General features: G+C 47.4%; 1 protein-coding gene across 1 annotated transcript in view; it reads right to left on the minus strand.

The window, feature by feature from the left end:
• The window catches only part of FBXO43 (F-box protein 43), a 128,603-nt gene extending 108,711 nt beyond the window's left edge, over positions 1 to 19,892 (minus strand). Inside the window, exons 1-2 of the mRNA XM_030190192.1 lie at positions 19,365 to 19,892; positions 8,892 to 9,037 (exon numbers count right to left, since the gene is read on the minus strand). The gene's annotated coding sequence lies outside the window, so the exon portion shown is untranslated. The remainder of the gene's footprint in view (positions 1 to 8,891; positions 9,038 to 19,364) is intronic.
• Positions 19,893 to 20,413: the final 521 nt, after the last annotated feature.

Raw genomic sequence — 20,413 nt, forward strand, 5'->3', positions numbered from 1 at the left:
CAAACAAAAAACTGCCATGATCAGTAAGATGAAATTACCCTTACTTAAATTCTTTTTTCCATTGAGTCTATTTATAAGTATTCTTAGACCATATATCATACAGTTCTGCATAGGTAACAATAACACATACATAAAGTGAAGTTACTCACCTGTAACAGGTATTCTCCAAGGACAGCAGGATGCATATTCTGACTAATGAATTGATGGGTGATGTCATCCGACAGGATTCAGAACAGAAATTGTTCCCCAGTGACTTTTCTAGAAGCCTTTGAGAGTGGCTAACGGCACATGCCTTTCCTGCCGCTGTTGCTATAATGGGACCAGATCAGGCTAATGCTATAGCTGATAAGAGTGTAACTCCAAGGGAAAGAGGGCAGGGCAGTTCGAATATGCATCCTTCTGTCCTCGAAGAATACCAACTAGAGGTGAGTTACTTCACTGTCAAAGAACAAGCAAGGTGCAGATTTATGACTGATGGAAATCCCTAGCTACCAGACTGTCTGAAACAAAAGGTAAAAAAGGAGACCAGCAAAAGGCAGGCCCTGAACCTCAATCAAGCAACACAACTTTTTTTTTTTTAATACATGGAACTGAAAACAAATGGACATTGGGGGGGGCACAGTTGGATTCTAGACCCCAAATAAATTCTGAAGAATCCCCTCACCCAACTGGCAGCTGCATAAGGAGTCTTGTTCCAGACAGTAGTGAGAAGTGAATGTAGTAACTTTGGTCCATGTTACAGCCCTGCAGAACTATGGACCTGGGCAATTTCTCCAAATGGGTTATTTTGTGCATACCATGACAAGAATGAACCTCACTCTTAAGCCAGGGTATTATCTCAGTCTCTCAAATTTGCTGCTAATGCTCACTGTAGTACTTGCACTGTGCCAAAGAGAATAGAAGCCAACCGAACCTCGATTTTGGTGCTGAAACTGGCCCAAAATCCTCTCTCTTTCAGTTTCAGCCGAAAGGCTACGACCATGGTTTCTGTGGAAGCTGAAAATTTGTGCTTTGTCCTGTTTGTCTCCCTCCCTCCTCCTCCACTCAAAACAGAAATTGTCTCTCCTCTCTGCACACCTGTAGGTTTCCCCTTGGGCCTGTCTTACAATCGCTGGCAGTCTATGGGTATAGTGAGGGCAGAATTGGTCCTCAGTTGCTCGTGCCCATGCTGGCTCTGCTCTCAAAATGGTGGCCATGACCTCTAGTGGCAATCTTGCAAGATTGCCGCAAGAGATCAAGACAGCCATTTTCAGAAGAGAGCAGATATTAGGGTTATAATAATAGAGAAAACAAAATAAAAATGGTTGCTACCATTGTTAAAGAAATATTAAGTTGTAGCAAATGTGTAAATGGCTTTTAGATAAACACACAGTGACTGACTTACAGTACAGCAGTAGACAATCTACTCTTCAAAAACTTCCAAATCTGAGTCTGAGACCAGATGTACTTATCAGAAGATCAGATATCCTTGAACAACTTTGGCTAGATTCTGAGATCCATGTGAAAAGTCTTTGCATGATATACGCTTAAAGTTGTGCTGCACAAACAAAATTACAAGGAGGTTTAATAAGACAGGAGCTAGCATAATGGCAAAGCAGAAGCAGATGCCCCTGCGCAGCCTCCATCTTGGTAGTTTCAAAACAAAAAACAATGAACTGCTGCATCCACTGTCATTGTTCATCATTCTTTTATAAGTTATATTTAGAAACATGCCACATACAGATGTACACAGAGGAAGTATAGTGAATGATACATACCTGTAGCAGGTGTTCTCCGAGGACAGCAGGCTGATTGTTCTCACAACTGGGTTGACGTCCACGGCAGCCCCCACCAACCGGAAGAAAACTTCGCGGGCGGTCCCGCACGCAGGGTACGCCCACCGCGCATGCGCGGCAGTCTTCCCGCCCGTGCGCGACCGTTCCCGCTCAGTTGAATGACAAGCAAAGGAATGAGTAAAACACAACTCCAAAGGGGAGGAGGGAGGGTAGGTGAGAACAATCAGCCTGCTGTCCTCGGAGAACACCTGCTACAGGTATGTATCATTCACTTTCTCTGAGGACAAGCAGGCTGCTTGTTCTCATGACTGGGGTATCCCTAGCTCTCAGGCTCACTCAAAACAAGAACCCAGGTCAGTTGAACCTCGCAATGGCGAGGGCATAACAGAAATTGACCTACGAAGAACAACTAACTGAGAGTGCAGCCTGAACAGAACAAAATCGGGTCCTGGAGGGTGGAGTTGGATTCAAACCCCAAACAGATTCTGCAGCACCGCCTGCCCGAACCGACTGTCGCGTCGGGTATCCTGCTGGAGGCAGTAATGTGATGTGAATGTGTGGACAGATGACCATGTCACAGCCTTGCAAATCTCTTCAATAGTGGCTGACTTCAAGTGGGCCACTGACGCTGCCATGGCTCTAACACTATGAGCCGTGACATGACCCTCAAGAGTCAGCCCAGCCTGGGCGTAAGTGAAGGAAATGCAATCTGCTAGCCAACTGGAGATGGTGTGTTTCCCGACAGCGACCCCCTTCTTATTGGGGTCGAAAGAAATAAACAATTGGGCGGACTGTCTGAAGGGCTTTGTCCGCTCCACTTAAAAGGCCAGTGCTCTCTTGCAGTCCAAGATATGCAAACTGCTTTCGCCAGGGCGGGTATGAGGACGGGGAAAGAATGTTGGCAAGACAATTGACTGGTTCAGATGGAACTCCCGACACCACCATAGGCAGGAACTTAGGGTGCGTGCAAAGGACTACTCTGTTGTGATGAAACTTGAAATAAGGTGCATGCACCACCAGGGCCTGAAGCTCACTGACCCTACGAGCTGAAGTAAGCCACCAAGAAAATGACCTTCCAGGTAAAATACTTCAGATGCCAGGAATTCAGTGGCTCAAAAGGAGCTTTCATCAGCTGAGTGAGAACGACGTTAAGATCCCATGACACTGGTGGAGGTTTGAAAGGGGGCTTTGACAAAAGCAAACAACTAAAGGCTGTCCAGAGGTGAGCTTACCTTCTACACACTGATAAGCACTAAATTGCACTAAGGTGAACCCTTACGGAGTTGGTCTTGAGACCAGACTTTGATGTGTAGAAGGTATTCAAGCAATGTCTGTGTAGGGCAAGGGGATCTATGGCCTTGCTCTCACACCAGACGGCAAACCTCCTCCATTTAAAAGAGTAACACATTTTAGTGGAGTTTTTCCTGGAAACCAGCAACTTGGGAGACACCCTCCGAAAGACCCAAGGAAGCAAATTCTAGGCTCTCAACATCCAAACTGTGAGAGCCAAAGATTGCATGATGGGATGTAGAAGTGACCCCTCATTCTGTGTGATGAGGGTCGGAAAACACTCCAATCTCCATGGTTCTTCGGAGGATAATTCCAGAACAGGGAACCAAATCTGCCACGGCCAGTATGGCATGATCAGAATCACGGTTCTGTGGTCTTGCTTCAGTTTCAACAAAATTTTTCCCACCAGAGGTATGGGAGAATACGAATACAGACGACCTCCCAATTGAGGAGGAAGGCATCTGATGCTAGTCTGCCACGGGCCTGAAGCCTGGAACAAAACTGAGGGACCTTGTGGTTGATCTGAGTGGCAAAAAGATCCACCGAGGGGGTGCCCCACACTTGGAAAATCTTGCGGGCCATGCCATATGGAGAGACCACTCATACAGTTGCATTATCCTTCTCAGCCTGTCAGCCGGGGTGTTGTTTGCACCCGCCAGGTAAGTGGTACGAAGGAACACGCCGTGTTGGCAAACCCAATGCATTATCCTTCTCAGCCTGTCGGCCGGGGTGTTGTTTGCACCCGCCAGGTAAGTGGTACGAAGGAACACGCCGTGTTGGCAAACCCAATGCCATATCCAGACGGCCTCCTGACACAGGTGGCAAGATCCGGTGACCCCCTGCTTGTTGATGTAATACACTGCAACCCGAGATTGTCTGTGTGAATAAGAATAATTTGACAAGGCAGCCGATCACTGAAAGCTTCCACTTAAAGAACGAATCGCATTCAAAGTATGTTCTCTGGTCCATAGAATCATTCATGGAGATGCCCCGGCCTACATGTCAGATCTGGTGGACCTGCCACCCAGGAATGCTAGAAGGTCATCCCGCACTTTTCTCAATCTTCACTTCCCCAGTTGCAAAGGCCTAATACACAAACAAATGCATGCGTCAAACTTTTCTTACCTGAGTACACAGTTATGGAACGCATCGCCGCGCAACTTAAAAACAACTTATGAACTAGCCAACTTTCGCAAATCCCTGAAAACCCACTTCTTCAATAAGGCATACCAATAAGATTAGCAACTATAAATGCAATATACCGCCAACTTACCTATTATCAGCACTGTCTCTGCTCACATCTGCTTGTTTAAATTTCGACTACGCTATTCTCTATGGCATCTCCACCTTACCAGAACCAGTACTGTTTTCTACTTTTATCTACTTGTTTAAATTTCGACTACGCTATCCTTTATGTAACACAAACTGTATCTCCCAATTACGTTATTCTATATGTAACACAAACTGTATCTCCCAATCTATTATCTGCCAATAACGACATATTGTAAGCCACATTGAGCCTGCAAAAAGGTGGGAAAATGTGGGATACAAATGCAATAAATAAAGCCTTTAGAGCGTTCCAGATCACTCGAAGCTCCAGGAGGTTGATCTGAAGATTTGTTTCCTGGGAGGACAAAGCTCCTTGAATGTGAAGGCCATCTACATGAGCTCCCCATCCCAGGAGAGATGCATCCATCGTCAGCACTTTTTGTGGCTGAGGAATTTGGAATGGAAGTCCCACAGTCAAATTGGATCAAATTGTCCACCACTGAAGTGAGTGTACAAGCTCTGGGGACACTTGAATGACATCTTGCAGGCTTCCATTGGCTTCATACCATTGAGAAGCCAGGGTCTTTTGAGCTGATCTCATGTGAAGACGTGTCATGGGTGTAACATACACTGTGGAAACCATGTGGCCGAACAGCCTCAACATCTGCCGAGTTGTGACCTGCTGAGAGGCACAAACCTTGGACGCGAGACAAGATTGTCTGCACTTGTCTCCAGGAGGTAGGCTCGTACCCTCTGTGTGTCGAGCAGGGCTCCTATGAACTCCAATCGCTGGACAGGGTGTAGATGGGACGGGGTAGTTTAAAACGATCCCTAGTATCTCTAGCACCAGAATAGTCATCCAGATGGACTCCCGAGAACCGTCCTCTAAGGTGCTGTTCACCAGCTCATCGTCGAGATATGGGAACGAATGGACTCCCAATCTGCGTAGCAATGCTGCAACTACCTCTAGACATTTGGTGAAGACCCTGGGAGCTGACGCGAGGCCAAAAAGGTAGCACGCGGTATTGAAAGTGATGTGTTCCAATCAAGATGGCGTCAGGAACGGATGTGTGGTCCTGTAGCTCCTGAGACCCGACACTGCTCTGGCGAGAGGTTTGTCTTCCCGATTTAATAAAGGGAAGAGAAAGGGGAAGACGCCAGATCCTACCTCCGTGGTCCCCACGCCGATGCCCACCACCCCCCAGATGACTCTGGAGAGCTTCGAAGTAGGGGCCCTTGGAGAGCGGATGCCCACTTCGGCTGACTCGGCCTTTTCAGGCCTAGAGCGCAGCATTGAAGGAGTGACGCTAAGCCCTCCTTCTTACACAGCTCCTCCGCGACCCGGAGATGATTTGTTGCCTATGGGGTCACGACAGCTTGAGGCCTTTAGCGTCTGTGGAAGGAGGGCCTATGGGCACTTCAAGCCCGGGGAAAGAAACATCGGAGCAGGAGCGCATGCAGGACACCGCTCCTACTACTCGGGAGATTGTACTGGAGGATTAACGAGACCTGCAGTGGTGACTATGAACACACTATGGGACGCCATTCAAGGCGTGAACAATACCTTACTATTGATGAATACTTCAGTTAAAGGTGAAATAATGGAAATAAAAACTAATCAAAAACTGTCTGATCAAGTTCAAGAACAGAATGTAAAAACCATTAAAATAGGAGAAATTGAAAAATTACAGAATTTAACTACAGCTTTAAAGAAAGAGAAATCCAGGATAGAAAGTTGGAATACCTTGAAAATAATGGACGTTGGAACAATTTGAGATTTTTTAATTTTCCGAAATCTCCTTTGATTACCGCTGTGGATATGCTTAAGAAGTATTTTTGTGAAGTACTGGGGATTCCAGTGGAGGGTTATCCCCCCATAACGGGGCCCAGTATATAACTGGATCATCTAAAGAGCAACTTCAAACTGTCCCTAATCCTAATTTAAATTTGACAGAATTCTTGGAGAGTTCTCTTGAACTTATCACTGAAAGAACGACATTACTGGTAACTTTCGCTCTTGAACCAGACAAGAACAATATTCTTCGGTCATATTTTCACCATATTAATGATTCTTTCTTGGGACAAAAGATACAGGTTTATCCTGATATGGCACGAAATACACAAAAGAGGAGAAAAGAATTCTTGATGTATAAATCAAGAGTCCTTAAAATAGGTGGAACTTTTGTTGAAATTTCCATGTAAATGTTGTGTCTCTTTTGAATTGGTGAATTATGTTTTATTTACACCCAAGAAACTATTAGAATTTATTGAATCAAAAGAACAGAAAAGGTTGCTCTGCCTATGGATGTGCCTCCCTAGTTAAGAATGCTGTTATATCGGCTGTGAACATCCGTCTCTCTCTACTGCTGTAATAATTTATTATAGATTTCCACTAAAAATCACTTCTTAGTTTCTTGATTCAAATTATGATGGACAAAGTAAAGATGATAGTTTCCATATCATATTATTTTGCTATAATGTATAAAATTTAAAAAAAAAAGAAAGTGATGTGTTCCCAGTCGGAACCAAAGATACTTCTGGTGGGCTGGAAGTATCGGGATGTGAGTATATGCCTCCTTTAAGTCCAGAGAGCATAGCCAATCGTTTTTCTGAATCATGGGAAGAAGGGTACCCAGGGAAACCATCCTGAACTTTTTTCGGACTAGAAATTTGTTCAGGGCCCTTAGGTCTAGGATGGGACGTATCCCTCCTTGTCTTCTTCTGCACAAGGAAGTACCTGGAATAGAATCCCTGCCCTTCTTCCCCTGGTGGAACAGGTTCGACCGCATGGGTCTTCAGAAGGACGGAGAGTTCCTCTGCAAGTACCTGCCTTTGCTGAGAGCTGAATGAAGGCTCTCAATGGGCAATTTGGAGGTTTTGAGAGCCAATTGAGGGTGCATCCGAGATGGACTATTTGAAGAACCCACCAGTCTAAGGTTATAAGAGGCCACCTTTGGTGAAACAATTTCAGCCTCCTCCTGATCGGCAAGTTGTCCAGGACAGACACTTTTACTATGGCTATGCTCTGTTAGAGCCAGTCAAAAGCTTGTCCCTTGCTTTGACTGGGGAGCAGCAGGAGCCTTAGGCGTATGCTGTTGATGTGAACAAGCACACTGGGGCTGAGTATGCTGATGAGTCAAAGGAGTGTACCTACGCCTAGAATAGTAGTAGGGATCACTCTGTGGCTTGCCGAAAAGGATGCAGAAAATGCCCGGCGGAAGAGAGAAGAAATGGTATCAGTGCGTTTCTTGATTTGGTCTGTGACCTCCTCAACCCTTTCTCCAAAAAAGTTATCCTCCACCCCCCCCCCCAGCAAGGGGCATCCGCCAACATCTGTTGAACCGAATGTTCCAAGTCAGAAACACACAGCCATGACAATCTGCACATTGCTATACTTTGAGCTGAGATTCTGGATGCCACATCAAAAGTGCCCCCTGGCCAAGAACTTTCGACACGCCTTCTGCTGCTTGAGCAACTGGCGAAAAGGCTCAGCCTGCTCCAGAGGGAGCGTGCCCACCAAGTCTGACAGCTGTCACACTAAGTTTCGCAAGTAAACACTAGTAAAGAGATGGTAAGACTGTATATGCAAAATCAGCATTGAAGCCTGGTACATCTTCCTCCCAAAAGAATCCAGGTTCTAGCTTCCCTGCCTGGGGGCACCAAGGGATAGTCCCTAGTACTCCTAGCTCTTTTGAGAGCGAACCCCACCACCAAGGAATCGTGAGGCAACTGAGGCCTAACAAACCCAGGTTCACTGTGGATCCAATACTGGGTGTCAGTCTTCTTGGGCACGACAGGGACCGACAGAGGGAACACCCAGTTCCTGACGAGGACGTCCTTGAGCACCTCGTGGAGAGAGGCAGTCACAGCATCCAGGACCTCAAGCATCTTGGCTCTGGGCTCATCGTCCACTTCTAAAGGAAATGGAATGGCATCAGCCATTTCCTTAACAAAAGATGGAAATGAAAGGCTCTCCAGCAGAGATTATCTCCTTTCAGATTAAAAAAAAAATAGCCAAAAGGCACTGAAAGCTCTTTTGAACCAGGTGAGTAATGAGAGAACTGAAAAAGCACACCTTCTCCTCCGCGCAGCAGGTGGGAAGGCACTCGCGCTCCACAAAACTCTATTTTTAGCCGGACCTAGTAATGCAGATCGGCGTCACCCACTTGTGAGAAGATTGAAGCCTGCTTGTCCTGGGAGAAAAACATTTTCCCTGAAAAAAAGGGAAATAAAAGTAAAGCCCACATCCTCTAATCTTATTGTTTATTTTTGAAAGACCTAGCCTACCCAGAACCACAGGGTGCCCCCAGGGAGAGTGAAGTAGTGGGGAGAGGATGGGGATTCCCAAAACCCTGCAGCTAAGTGTCTCATAGGGATTGAGCCTGACCACTACCCAACAGGCACACAAGTGCGGGCTAGAGGTTGCAGAGCTTTAGCTCTGCACTCAAACTAGCCAGCTAATGGGGCAAGAATGATGTTGTTAGGCTCCACCATGGTGCTAGGCCAGAGAGACCTGGGCACCAGGCCTAAGACCAACACAAGCCTGAATGCTCTTACCTGTTGTACGTAGAGAAATACTAGAACGTTCCAGTAGAACACCAGCCTATATCCTGGTGATATCACTTGAGGTTTCAGCTCTCTACCTCCATCTTCTGGTAGGAAAAAACACAAGCCCACTTGTCCAGACAGGTGTGTCAAGAACCCTAAGGAAGTTAACATTTGTTAATGTGTGGACTGTCAGCATGACAGTTTTTTTTTTTTGAGGGGGGGGTTATATTAAAAGGGAAAACCCTATAGATTTTATCTCATCACATATTTGTGATGGAAGCAAACCTCTTAGATACAGCACTTCTGTTTCGACTTTTAGAAAATGTATAGCTTTACCTTGGACCTTTTATTTTTAGAATGCTAGCATCACCAAGCACCTAAATGCACTGTACCCCTCGCATATGTTAAAAATCCAACATATTTGGCTACATAGTAAGTTACCCCCCCCCCCCCCCCCCCCCCGTTTACAAGGCGCGTGACAATGCTGACACAGCTCATTCAAAGTGAATGGGATATGTCAGCATTACCGCACTGGTAGCCGCTAGCGCAGCTTTGTAAACAGTAAGGTTAATCTGCTTTGTATATGGCTTACATTATAACTGATGTAAGCACAGTATGTTTGATTTTTTTTCACAATTACATATTATAAAATTATCTACAATATTAGCAAAATTCGCCCCATCCTTTCTGAATACGCTGTCAGAACCCTTATCCACACCCTTGTCACTCTCGCTTGGACTATTGCAATTTATTTCTCACTGGTCTTCCACTCACCCATCTCTCTCCTCTCCAATCTGTCCAAAATTCTGCGGCACGACTTATTTTCCGCCAGAATCGTTATACCCACACTAGCCCACTCCTCAAGTCTCTTCACTGGCTCTCTGTCCGCTTCTGCATTCAGTTTAAACTTCTATTACTGACCTTTAAATGCATCCACTGTGCAGCCCCCCCATTACCTCTCCACTCTCATCTCTCCCTACATTCCTCCCCGTGAACTCTGCTCACTGGACAAATCTCTCTTGTCGTCCCCCTTCTCCTCCACTGCTAACTCCAGGCTTCGCTCCTTTTCTCTCGCGGCACCTTATGCTTGGAATAGACTTCCTGGACCTATACGTCTAGCTCAATCTCTACCTATTTTCAAATCTATGCTGAAAACCCACCTTTTCACTGCTGCTTTTTAGCTCCTAGCCACTACTCAACTGCCCTTGTCCCTTCCTTTCTTCCTTCTCACCCATTACTTCCCTCACCTGTAACTGTCTTGTCTGTATTATTTAGATTGTAAGCTCTTTTTAGCAGGGTCTGTCTCTTTGTATCAGGTGTTCAGCGCTGCGTGCGTCTGGTAGCGCTATACAAATGCTAATAATAATAATAAAAATGTGAAAAGTAGTCATACAGAAAAAAAGCAAAATGTCCAACTCTTGGCCACATTATAAATGATGGTAAAATTATGTATCATACCTGATAATTTTCTTTCCATTAATCATAGCTGATCAATCCATAGACTGGTGGGTTGTGTCCATCTACCAGCAGGTGGAGATAGAGAGCAATCCTTTTGCCTCCCTATATGTGGTCATGTGCTGCCGGAAATTCCTCAGTATGTCGATATCCAAGCTCCATCCGCAGGACTCAGCACTTAGAGAATTGCACCCATAAAGGGACACTCTGCCCAGCTCACCACCGCCGAAACGGGGGAGGGGAATTAACCCAGCTCATCCCCACACAAGTGGGGGAGGGGAATCCGTCCAGCTCATCCCCGCGGAGCGGGGGAGCGACACCACCCCGCTGATGCGGGGGGATCTGGCTTATCCTGCAACCGCGGGAGGAGCTGACTGACCCCAACACCGCCGAAGCGGGAGAGGTACAAAGCTGCCCTACTGCCGCACGAAGCGGGAGGGAGCGCCGGCAGAATTTAGGTCTCAATCCAGCCCCGTAATACGGAGGGGAGAGGAATGCAGCAGCTCACTGTAATACAAAATCGTCTCAACTCTTGAAGAATCCAAGTGAAAAAACTTGAACACGAAGTCCTACTGAACAGGAACTGAAGACTAATCTTGAACCTGAAATGCAACCAAATATAAACAGTACAGATATCTGGGAGGGGCTATGGATTGATCAGCTATGATTAATGGAAAGAAAATTATCAGGTATGATACATAATTTTACCTTCCATATCATCATGCTGATCAATCCATAGACTGGTGGGATGTACCGAAGCAGTACTCACCCAGGGCGGAACAATGAAATCCCTGACCGCAACACTGAAGCTCCAAACCGGGCCTCCGCCCGAGCAGCCACAGTCAAGCGGTAATGCCTGGAGAAGGTATGGGCCGATGCCCAAGTTGCCGCCTTGCAAATCTCTTCCAAGGAGACGGACCCGGCCTCTGCCATCGAGGCCGCCTGAGCTCTAGTGGAGTGAGCCTTCAGCTGGATAGGTGGCACCTTCCCCGCGGCCACATAAGCCGCTGCAATGGCTTGCCACTGTAGGCTTAGCAGCCTGCAGACCCTTACAAGGACCTGCAAACAGGACAAACAGATCATCCGACTTCCGGAAATCATTGGTCACTTCCAAGTATCTGATGATGACTCGTCTCACATCGAGATATTTGAGAGCAGAGTATTCCTCTGGGTAGTCTTCCCTACGAAAGGATGGGAGACAGAGCTGCTGATTCACATGGAAGCGAGAAACAATCTTGGGCAGGAAGGAAGGCACTGTGCGAATAGACACTCCTGCCTCAGTGAACTGCAGAAAAGGCTCTCGACATGAGCGCGCCTGGAGCTCGGAAACTCTTCTGGCTGAAGTGATAGCCACCAAAAAGACTGCTTTCAACGTCAGGTCTTTCAGAGATGCCCTCGACAAGGGTTCAAAAGGCGGCTTCTGCAAGGCTCTTAGCACCAGGTTGAGATTCCACGCAGGCACCACTGAGTGCAGAGGAGGGCGCAGGTGATTAACTCCCTTGAGAAAACGCACCACATCGGGCTGCGAAGCCAGGGAAGCACCCTTCAGGCGGCCCCTGAAGCAAGCCAGAGCCACTACCTGGACTTTAAGGGAACTGAGCGACAGGCCTTTCTCCAGACCCTCTTGCAGGAACGCCAACACTGAAGAAATTGGAGCAGTGAAGGGAGAAAGGGAGCCTGCTTCACACCACGCTGCAAAGGTACGCCAATCTCTGGCGTAAGCAGTAGAAGTAGAGCGCTTCCTCGCTCTCAGCATAGTGGCGATGACCTTGTCTGAGAAGCCCTTCTTCCTCAGACGCTGCCGCTCAATAGCCAGGCCGTAAGACCAAAGGGGGAGGGATCCTCCATCACCACGGGACCCTGATGCAACAGGCCCTGCTCCGCTGGCAGCCGCAGAGGACCGTCCACTGAGAGCCTGATCAAGTCCGCATACCAGGGACGTATGGGCCAGTCCGGACCCACCAGGATTACCTGGCCCGGATGCTTTGCCACCCGGTCTAGCACCCTGCCCAACATGGGCCAGGGCGGGAACACAGAGAAGCTCCTGTGTCGGCCACTGTTGGAGAAGAGCATCTACTCCCAGAGAGCGAGGGTCCCGTCCTCTGTTGAAAAAGCGCGGCACTTGCAATTGGCCGATGACGCCATCAGATCTAGGCTCGGCTGGCCCCAGCGCTTCGTGATGTCCAAGAACGCCTGAGCCGATAACTGCCACTCTCCGGGATCCAAGGTATGGCGACTGAGAAAGTCCGCCTTGACATTCATGACTCCGGCAATGTGGGCCGCTGACAGCTGTTCCAGGTTCGCTTCCGCCCACTGGCATAGATTCATGGCCTCCTTGGCTAGAGGGGCGCTCTTGGTACCTCCCTGGCGGTTGACATAGGCCACAGCCGTGGCATTGTCCGACAGGACCCGTACTGGCTTCTACGCCAGTACCGGGATGAACTCCAAAAGCGCCAACCGAATGGCTCTGAGTTCCAGGAGGTTGATAGACCACTTTGCCTCTGCAGGAGACCAGAGCCCCTGCGCTGTCCTTCCCAAGCAGTGGGCTCCCCAGCCCGTCAAAGAGGCGTCCGTCGTGACGACAATCCACTCCGGGGTCACAAGAGGCATTCCTGCAGACAACTTGTCTGTCTTCAGCCACCAGCTCAGCGCCTTGCGCACTGCTGGGTCCAAGGGAAGGCGCACAGCATAATCCTCAGACACTGGAGTCCAGCGCTGCAGCAGAGAGTGTTGTAGTGGTCTCATATGAGCCCTGGCCCAGGGCACTACTTCCATCGTGGCCGTCATAGAGCCCAACAGCTGCACATAGTCCCAAGCCCGAAGAGGAGAGGTTACTAGGAACTGGTCCACCTGAGCCTGAAGCTTGACAATCCGATTGTCTGGCAGGAACACTCTGCCCACTTGGGTGTCGAAACGAACTCCAGGGACTGAGTCGGGCGCAGCTGGCTTTTCTCCCAGTTGATGATCCACCCCAGGGAGCTCAAAAGAGCAATTACCCGGTCCACAGCTTTGCCGCACTCTGCATAAGAGGGGGCTCGGATCAACCAGTCGTCCACATAAGGATGGACTTGTACTCCTTCCTTTCGCAGGAAGGCCGCGATGACCACCATTACTTTGGAGAAGGTCCGCGGAGCAGTAGCCAACCCGAACGGGAGGGCTCTGAACTGGAAGTGTCGGCCCAGGACTGCAAAACGCAGAAAGCGTTGATGAGGAGGCCAGATGGGAATATGCAAGTACGCTTCCTTGATGTCCAAGGATGCCAGGAACTCCCCTGCCTTCACTGCCGCTATAACAGAGCGGAGAGTCTCCATGCGAAAGTGCCGAACTTTCAAGGCCCGATTGACCCCTTTGAGGTCGAGGATAGGTCGTACAGAACCTCCTTTCTTTGGTACCACAAAGTAAATGGAGTAACGTCCCTTGCCAAGCTGATTTTCTGGCACCGGAACGACTGCACCCAGGCGGATCAGATTGTCCAAGGTCTGCTGCACTGCCACAGCTTTGACCGGAGACTTGCAGGGAGAGAGAACAAACCCGTCTCTTAAGGGTCGGCAGAACTCTAGCTTGTAGCCGTCTCTGATGACTTCCAGCACCCAAGCGTCTGAAGTTACCCTGGTCCACTCGCCCAGAAACGAGGACAGGCGTCCTCAAATCTGCACTGGGCCATGGACCAGGGCCCCATCATTGGGTACGAGACCCTGGGGGAGGACCGGAGGACGCACCTCCGGGACGGCGGTCTCTGCGAAAGGAATGCTGCTTGGGGGAGAAGTTCCTCTTGAAGGAAGAGGAGGCAGAGGAGCCCGACTTGCCCGGGCGGTACCGACGGGCTTCCTGAAACCGTCCTCTGGAGATACCGGGGCAAGCACTGGCCCGAGCCCTGACCTCTGGTAACCTCTTGCTCTTAGACGTGCCGAGATTGGTCACAATTTTGTCCAGCTCGACCCCAAAGAGCAGCTTGCCTTTAAAAGGCAACTTAGCCAGGCGGGACTTAGAGGCGTGGTCAGCAGACCAATGCTTCAGCCAAAGCCACCGCCGCGCAGAGACTGTCTGAGCCATACCTTTAGCCGAGGCTCTCAAGACATCATACAGTAAGTCTGCCAAATAGGCCAAGCCCAATTCCAGGGCCGGCCAATCAGCCCTCAAGGAAGGATCCGAGGGGGAAGCCCGCTGCACAATCGTCAGGCACGCCCTGGCCACATAGGAGCCGCAAACTGAGGCCTGCAAACTTAAAGCAGCCGCCTCGAAGGACGACCTTAAGGCCGCCTCCAATCTTCTGTCTTGGGCGTCCTTTAGGGCCGTGCCACCTTCCACCGGCAACGCCGTTTTCTTAGTCACCGCGGTGATTAAAGAATCCACGGTAGGCCAAAGAAAGGCCTCCCGTTCACTTTCAGGCAAAGGATAGAGGCGGGACATAGCCCTAGCCACTTTGAGGCTCGCTTCCGGGACATCCCATTGAGCCAAAATCAAGGTGTGCATGGCATCATGCACGTGGAAGGTTCTAGGCGGGCGCTTCGTCCCCAGCATAATGGCGGAGCCAACAGGGGCTGAGGGAGAGACGTCCTCCGGAGAGGAAATCTTCAAAATGCTCATGGCCTGCATTAACAGGTTGGGCAAGTCCTCTGAGCGAAAGATCCGCGCTGCAGAGGGGTCATCCGCTCCATTCCTCCAAGGAATCCCCAAAGGACCGTTGGGAGAACTCAGATACGCTGCCCTCATCTACATCAGAGGAGACAGAGTCCTCTAAGGCCTGGAAATCGACCCGAGGGCGTTTACTTCCGGGGGCCTCAACCCCTTTATCGGACAAGGGAGCAGGGGCAGCGTTTTGCGTAAGGAAGGCCTGATGCAGCAACAAAATAAACTCGGGGGAGAAACCCCCCAGACTGTGCACTTCAGCAGCCTGGGCCACAGCCCTAGACGCACCCTCAACCGGCGCTCGCAAGAGCTGGGGAGAAACATGCTGCGCATCCAAGATGGCGTCTGGTGCGACACTCCGCGAAGGAGCCGCGCGGGAAGAACGGCGCTTAACTTTAGCCGCTTTTTTGCCGTCGCCCAAATCAAGGGCGGCCCAAGAAGAAGCCGTCCGAGCAGAGTGGCCAGCCAAGATGGCGGAGGCGAGCAGCGGGGGATGGGTGTTTGACGGGAAAAACCGCCGCACCGGAGGAAGAACCGGGACACTGACCGGCCTCCAAACTGACACCCAATAAGGGCGAATCAAACTTTAAAACCCCCGCATCCCCGCTAGAAGCGCACACGCGGTCCGGGGAGCGATTCTTTGCGCCCTCGCCCTCCGACGCCATAGGCCACGTGGAGATCGATCGGGGAACCCCCTGCCCGCTACAAAAAGGTAAAAATTACCTGCTTCTCGCTCCCAGCTGTAACGAACCGGTGTCCCAGTGAGTAGCTGCAATAAACGTTTAAATAAACGTTGAAATAAACGCCCTTAAGGACGTCCAAAAATGTTTTTGTTTTTTTTAACGGAGCCAGCGGGAGGGGGGAAAAAAGGAGGGACCTGGCACCACCAGGTTTGCACTTGCTCAAGAAGAGCCCTCAACCCCAGGTACTCAACAAAACCTAAAAATTAGGCTTGGAGACCTAGCTAGAGCTGCTGCTGTGTGTGACCACCACCTGCTGAGATAGAGAACATACTGAGGAGTTTCCGGCAGCACATGACCACATATAGGGAGGCAAAAGGATTGCTCTCTATCTCCACCTGCTGGTAGATGGACACAACCCACCAGTCTATGGATTGATCAGCATGATGATATGGAATCTGTGTTATATTAAGTTGCCTTATATGTTACCTATAGTGTAAAAGCTGTAAAGACTAAATTATAACTAATTTCTGTTACATCTGTTTGGCAAAGCATGCATCCAACAGTTACAAAAGACCTAATAGCAATTTCAATATAAATACAATGTGCAGTTTTCTAAAAATAAGTCACAGCTACAGAACAGCAGCTGTTTATAATCTCATAACCAGTCTATTACAAACATATTAAATAAAATAGCAAAATTACTAGTCACTCAAAACAAAACAAAAAATATGCATTGTGTTTAAGGTGCACATTTAAGTTTTAGAAAGTCTTATTCTGTGCACATTAAAGTTCTATAACCTACCGTATTTACTATCTAAAAATTCTATATAGCTCATAACTCCGTGAGCCAGAATAGAAAACAAGTTGATAATTAGATGGTTTCAGGTTTATTAAAATTACTGATAATAGAGCACTAAAGCAACATTATTCCTAGTGACTCCTTCAAAATATGACATCAAGCAATATTTAAAATACATTTAAATATAGTTTCCCATCATTAATTATTACAGATACAGTATAAAGAGACTAGCACCTCTGAGAAGTTACTTTGGTTGCAAATCCAGGGCTTACTGGTGTTTTCCAACCAGGATTTGTTTTCCCACAAAAATCCTTGTTAGGGGGAAAAAAAAAAAAAAAAAGAATAAGGATGTTGGAATTTACCCTGGCATTTCACGCCACTCGATATTGGAAAGCACTTGTGATATTCTCTTCTTCCCACACATATACAGTGGTGGAAATAAGTATTTGATCCCTTGCTGATTTTGTAAGTGTGCCCACTGACAAAGACATGAGCAGCCCATAATTGAAGGGTAGGTTATTGGTAACAGTGAGAGATAGCACATCACAAATTAAATCCGGAAAATCACATTGTGGAAAGTATATGAATTTATTTGCATTCTGCAGAGGGAAATAAGTATTTAATCCCTCTGGCAAACAAGACCTAATACTTGGTGGCAAAACCCTTGTTGGCAAGCACAGCGGTCAGACGTCTTCTGTAGTTGATGATGAGGTTTGCACACATGTCAGGAGGAATTTTGGTCCACTCCTCTTTGCAGATCATCTCTAAATCATTAAGAGTTCTGGGCTGTCGCTTGGCAACTCGCAGCTTCAGCTCCCTCCATAAGTTTTCAATGGGATTAAGGTCTGGTGACTGGCTAGGCCACTCCATGACCCTAATGTGCTTCCTGAGCCACTCCTTTGTTGCCTTGGCTGTATGTTTTGGGTCATTGTCGTGCTGGAAGACCCAGCCACGACCCATTTTAAGGCCCTGGCGGAGGGAAGGAGGTTGTCACTCAGAATTGTACGGTACATGGCCCCATCCATTCTCCCATTGATGCGGTGAAGTAGTCCTGTGCCCTTAGCAGAGAAACACCCCCAAAACATAACATTTCCACCTCCATGCTTGACAGTGGGGACGGTGTTCTTTGGGTCATAGGCAGCATTTCTCTTCCTCCAAACACGGCGAGTTGAGTTCATGCCAAAGAGCTCAATTTTTGTCTCATCTGACCACAGCACCTTCTCCCAATCACTCTCGGCATCATCCAGGTGTTCACTGGCAAACTTCAGACGGGCCGTCACATGTGCCTTCCGGAGCAGGGGGACCTTGCGGGCACTGCAGGATTGCAATCCGTTATGTCGTAATGTGTTACCAATGGTTTTCGTGGTGACAGTGGTCCCAGCTGCCTTGAGATCATTGACAAGTTCCCCCCTTGTAGTTGTAGGCTGATTTCTAACCTTCCTCATGATCAAGGATACCCCACGAGGTGAGATTTTGCGTGGAGCCCCAGATCTTTGTCGATTGACAGTCATTTTGTACTTCTTCCATTTTCTTACTATGGCACCAACAGTTGTCTCCTTCTCGCCCAGCGTCTTACTGATGGTTTTGTAGCCCATTCCAGCCTGTGCAGGTGTATGATCTTGTCCCTGACATCCTTAGACAGCTCCTTGCTCTTGGCCATTTTGTAGAGGTTGGAGTCTGACTGATTCACTGAGTCTGTGGACAGGTGTCTTTCATACAGGTGACCATTGCCGACAGCTGTCTGTCATGCAGGTAACGAGTTGATTTGGAGCATCTACCTGGTCTGTAGGGGCCAGATCTCTTACTGGTTGGTGGGGGATCAAATACTTATTTCCCTCTGCAGAATGCAAATAAATTCATATACTTTCCACAATGTGATTTTCCGGATTTAATTTGTGATGTGCTATCTCTCACTATTACCAATAACCTACCCTTCAATTATGGGCTGCTCATGTCTTTGTCAGTGGGCACACTTACAAAATCAGCAAGGGATCAAATACTTATTTCCACCACTGTATGGTGTTGAGGAGAAAGGTTAAGACTGTTTCAAAAATTAATTTTTCAAAATAATGTTTAATTTCAGTTAGATTCTGTTATTTTTCTAACATTATCCCTGAGGTTTGCTTTGATCTTGCCTTGCTTTGTTTCCTGCATTGAACTGTAAAGTATTAACGGGATTTAAGCTTGGTATGGTATAAGGCTTTATGGTTTGGGGGGTCAGACAGAAGCACAGCGGTCAAAGTAAGAGCTCTCTTTACAACAAGATACCAGTGGCCATATTTATGTGTTTTTCTGCTTTCATGAAAGCTATATATTACAATTTCAATATGTTTTGATGCACTTATAATTAAATGTTGTATACGGACATACTTTTACTCTATATATTGCAAATCTGGTCAAAGCACCATACTGGCTAGACTATGGCTTGGGCTACAGACGAATTCCTATACCTCAACACAATATTAAAAAAAAAAAAAACTAACGATTTACACTGAGTGTTAAGTAAAATACTGTGAACTTTTTAATCAGGAAAACATTATCTTCTGGACTTGAATAAAAAGTTTAAAATAAAGAACATTTTTTACTACCTCAAAAACTAATTTTCAAGAAATTACAAAACAAAAGTTTTAAAGCTCCGTTACATACTTTATGAAACATCTAAGTCACATTACTCTCCTACCCTTCCACATTATGCATTTTACAAGAAATAATTAGAGGTCCGCAGCCTTCAAAGAAGCAAGTCTGGGAGATGGGTTATATGACTCGTGCCTTAGCCAAAGTAGGTTTTCATACTTCACATTCTGATAAACTGTTGAATTAATGAAGAAAAATAAGCAGAACCTTCTAAAACAGAATCTTCTTTATGAAGTTAAATCTCCTTTCCAATCCGCCTCCCTCCGGAACCCCCATATTCACCTTTATTCAGCAAACGAACGCAGAGCAACCATATTCAGGTTTCTGTTTTTCTTTAAACTATTACGTATAAAAGCTATACGCCTTTTTTGCGATTTAAAAAGGACGTAAAAACATAAAGCAAAAATTAAGAGACAAAGTAAGTGGTGAACTGAGATTAATTAGGACGAGCTAAAGAACTCCTCCCGCGCTCCATCCATTCGCTGATGCCGCAGCTCGGGCTCGCTCTAAGCACAGCAGCTAGTTAACTACGGCGCTACGTATTACCATGGGACCCACAGCCACAGCACCAGTCGTCAGTCACCCGGACTCGCGTGATGGATACTCTTTTCCCTCGCTTTAGTTTAAAATGCGCGCCTTCCCTAACCGTCATCCCAAGCCGCGACGACTAGTCCGCCTCGCTGTCGTCGCTACTGAACTCTAAGAACCGCCTCTCTCTTTTTCTATAACGTTTGTAATGTTTCCTTCCCAATCTAAATAATGTTGTTACGCCAAGTCTTCACGATCCAAGTCCATCAACTAACCCAGAGGAAGAATATGGATTAAGTGAAAAAGACCTAACAAAAGGTGGACAACCCGTAACGCTAGAGTAGCTCTATAAAATGCACGTGAAAGAAGAGTTCCATCTGCAATTTTCATTTTGAATATGCTTTTATGTGGATAGATGAGGGGGGGGGGTGGAACTCAAAGCTAACAGGTTTTGGGTTGTTGTTTTTTTTTACTTGTCACACCTAATTAAAGCTACCAATAGCTAATCTTTATTTTGACTGAAATGTGCCTCTCATTTTCCATTCGAGACGTCTGTCTCAATCAGTGCTGCTGGCAGCCCTGCTCTCGTAGCCTCAAAACGAGGAAACATGATTCTCCCATTCAAATAATTGTTGATGTCTAAAAGAAAGGCAGGCTAAATATCGAAAGTAGTTTTAGGAAGGTAAGGACGAGGTTGGAAAAATAGTAGTATCAACCAGATTAAGAAATGCAGTTCACTTTCCAGCTGGCAGCATTTGGTATTATCCAACAGAGGTCACTATTGCGCTGTAATTATCCATTCA

Source organism: Microcaecilia unicolor, chromosome 1, assembly GCF_901765095.1.
Source record: "Microcaecilia unicolor chromosome 1, aMicUni1.1, whole genome shotgun sequence".
Lineage (NCBI taxonomy): Eukaryota > Metazoa > Chordata > Amphibia > Gymnophiona > Siphonopidae > Microcaecilia > Microcaecilia unicolor.